Source organism: Oncorhynchus nerka, linkage group LG25 (assembly GCF_034236695.1).
Source record: "Oncorhynchus nerka isolate Pitt River linkage group LG25, Oner_Uvic_2.0, whole genome shotgun sequence".
NCBI lineage: Eukaryota > Metazoa > Chordata > Actinopteri > Salmoniformes > Salmonidae > Oncorhynchus > Oncorhynchus nerka.
The window spans coordinates 20760298-20764031 of NC_088420.1; the positions used below are offsets into that span (position 1 = coordinate 20760298).

Consider the following 3734-nt stretch of genomic DNA (forward strand, 5'->3'; position numbering starts at 1 on the left):
ACTTACAGCTGTAATCGCAGCAAAAGGTGGCGCTACAAAGTATTAACTTAAGGGGGCTGAATAATTTTGCACGCCCAATTTTTCAGTTTTTGATTTGTTAAAAAAGTTTGAAATATCCAATAAATGTCGTTCCACTTCATGATTGTGTCCCACTTGTTGTTGATTCTTCACAAAAAAATACAGTGTTATATCTTTATGTTTGAAGCCTGAAATGTGGCAAAAGGTCGCAAAGTTCAAGGGGGCCGAATACTTTCACAAGGCACTGTATATGGACGGAATTAATCAAACAAAAGGACCATTTGTGATGTTTATGGGACACATTGGAGTGCCAACAGAATAAGCTCATCAAAGGTAAGGCATGATTTATATTTTTATTTCTGCGTTTTGTGTCGCGCCTGCAGGGTTGAAATGTTCTCTCTTTTGTTTACTATGGTGCTATGCTCAGATAATAGCAACGTTTGCTTTCACCGATAATAACTTTTGAAATCTGACATGTTGGCTGGATTCACAACACGTGTAGCTTTAATTTGTTATCTTACATGTGTGATTTCATGAAAGTTTGATTTTTATAGGAATTTATTTGCATTTTCTCTTTATTTGCATTTTCTCGCTAGCGTCCCACATTTCCCAGAGAGGTTTTAACAAGAAATTTGTGGAGTGGTTGAAAAATCAGTTTTAATGACTACAACCTAAGTGTATGTAAACTTCCGACTTCAACTGTATACACACACAGAGAGCTCAGTAGGGACTAATCTTTAGTGTAGTGCAAGGATGAGCAACTTTGATGGTGGTGAGGGCCCCAAAAAAACAGAACTCATATATAGCCCCGCTATTGTTATTTACTGCTGCTCTTTAATTATTTGTTATTCTTATCTCCTACTTTTTTAAACTTATTTTATTTAAACTGCATTGTTGGTTAAGGGCTTGTAAGTAAGCATTTCACTGTAAGGTCTACACCTGTTGTATTCGGCGCATGTGATAAATACAATTTGATTTGATCATGAGGGGCCACATTGGCTCATTGGTCTGCATACCCTTAAGCAAGGCAAGGCACTAACATCCTTACTAACACGTCCAGCTGTTCAAATGGATCATTAGCTAAAGCCAAGCCAAGCCAGGTAGATCAGAGTGGATAAAGACAGAAGGTACCATAGAAATGACAACATCATTAACAGACCCAAACAGAAGGGCTGATTCAAGCTGGTCATGAGTGCTGCCAGGGATGATTCCATCTACAGAGGCCCAGGTGGAGAGAGAGAGGCAGCAACAAACAGCCCATTGTGCCGTTAATCACAAGCTCAACACATCTGTGGCTGGTCTATTCAGAGCCCCAGGGAAGATGAGGAGTGATGATGATGGAAATGCTGCTTTTAGGGAACACGACCATGTAACTTATAAATGAACCTTATCCTGTTAGTATTCTTTCCTTACTCACACACAGAGACTTCATAGGCATAAAACAACAAGTTATAATGACAAATGCTGTTTGGTTAATACTTTATGTACTATGTCGGTTTACGCCTCTGGCCGTATAACTAAAGCCCACTAGGAAACATGGGATCATACTGTCAGTGTGGGACTGAGAGAAGGGCCACAGTAGGTCTCCAGCAATTTCCCCATTGACTCTACTACCTGTGCTGTGCTGGATAAGTTAAGATGGCCGTCACGTCCGTCCAGGGGAGATGGTGTTTTCATACTCTGTTTAACTCTGTGACCATCATCAACTCATCAGCAGTGAACGCACAGCGTATCGTACACAGCCCACCATATCCTCCCAGCGGTCGAGCAGCTCTCCCACAGAATACCAATGATAGGAGGACTGGAGATGAGGACTGGGAACAAGAGAAAGAGAGAAATATATGGGAAATCATATTCAATCTCAGTTAGCTACTGTAGTATATTTTATATTTTGACAATACTGATAGGCTTTATTTATTTGTATATAGTGCTTTTCATACATAATTACACCACAAAGATCATGAACTACATACACGCAAGCCATTTTATGACACTATTTAAATGTCTGGTGTTCATTGAGAAGATATTGTTACAGGAAGCACTCCTGAGGGATGGCTGCTGTCATTGCAAAAAAAATAAAGGATGTTGATTCAACGTACAATTGTAAGGCAACCAGCTGCAATAGGATTGTGAGTTTGTTCAACAAAATGTTCACACAAAAACTTTTTGTTGTGAGTTTGCTCAACAATTGTACATTGAATCAACATCCCCGAAAATTCTATCAATAACAATATCAACTTCCTTAATAGCCTATGCTGTGTATCTTAAACCGTTAGGAAGCCATAGTAATGTCAAAGCAAATTGTATTGAATGGGTCAACACTACAACTGATAAAGAACACCTTACGGCACACCGGGGACTGTGAAGAGACACAGCTATTTTGATATATTCTGTATTGTAATTTATACTGTGTTATGTATTGTATCATCTAGGTGGGTGGCCTTGCACGAGCCTTGACTTGTGCGAGCGGAATTGGCGCATAGGGCGGGAGCCATCTCCTGTTTCTGAAGCGTGAGGCAGGATATTATGTAGTGTTATGTATATTATTATATTATATATTTTATGTCTTCTATTTAGTGTGTTTAATTTCCTTTTTGGACCCCAGGAAGAATAATTGGTGATCCCAATAAATACTACCTATACTACTAGAAAAGTTTTTCCTTGACCCAGTTTAAAGGATTTACAGGAACTGTACATTTAAGACCTACAATGTACTGTATAAGTATTTATAACAGCTAATGGTCACTAGAAGAGCTTAATATGGATGTATACATGCATTTATCATACATTACACACAGGTGATTCACAGATTGAAGTTACCATAAATCTCTGATCAAACATCTAAGTATTTGATCAAGGCTTCATCCCACTGGGGCAGCTGTAGGGTGGTCATAAAAGTATTATGATGGGCACTGGGTCAGCAAGCAGCGAGTTCTGATGGATTCATATTTTCCACACGTAGTGATTTAAGCTCTCCCTCAGTTGCTTGCAACCTCTGAGTGGATGTAAGAACGGGAGATATGTGCATGCCTAAAGAAAGCCAAAGAATTTTCTCACCTCCACAGAGAGACTTTATAAAGAGACGTTTGGTCTGGATGAAGTCCCTGATCTCTCCTTGGCCAGCGAGGATTCTAAGATGATACAGAAAACTTGGTCAGTTGTCTGATGTCTCCTCGTTTCACACCTTACATATAGCTTTGCTTTCTCTATTAAAACTACACATCTTCTTATCATCTTATCATAGTCAAAAATGGAAGCAAAACAAATGTTAGATTTTTGATTATGAATACTGAAAATGTTAGTCTGTACCTGTCAACTGAAACTAGATAGCCATTGGGTGTCAAAAGAGGCCCAGTTCCTCAGAATATCAGCTGATTCTAATGAGGCACAGTGCTATGATATATTGTACCATGATGCATTGTACGGTACTGCATCTGTCAGCCTCAATGTTTGTTAGTCAGAAGGAAGTTCACAGTTTTTTGTTAACTTTTTACTTCCTCAGTTGGCACATATCACAGACCAGCAGGACACCGGATGCGGGCAGAAACGCAGAAGCAGACATGACACTGTGAAGAGCCATTTCCTGCTTTCTTTTTGTTGTTTGTGTTTTACAGTTCCCCTATTAACTGGTCAAATTTGCCATCCATCCTGTGGCAATCAGTCTTACTTACACACTTTAAACTGAAACATTATGGATTATTATGACCGTTTCAAGG

General features: G+C 39.3%; 1 long non-coding RNA gene across 1 annotated transcript; it reads right to left on the reverse strand.

Annotated features, from left to right (window-relative positions):
* Positions 1-832: 832 nt before the first annotated feature.
* On the reverse strand, positions 833-3455 carry LOC115108875 (uncharacterized). The gene is made up of 3 exons (XR_003860415.2): positions 3328-3455; positions 3076-3149; positions 833-1832 (listed from the first exon to the last, which is right to left on the reverse strand). It is a non-coding gene; the product is annotated as an uncharacterized LOC115108875 (long non-coding RNA).
* Between the last annotated feature and the right edge of the window lie 279 nt (positions 3456-3734).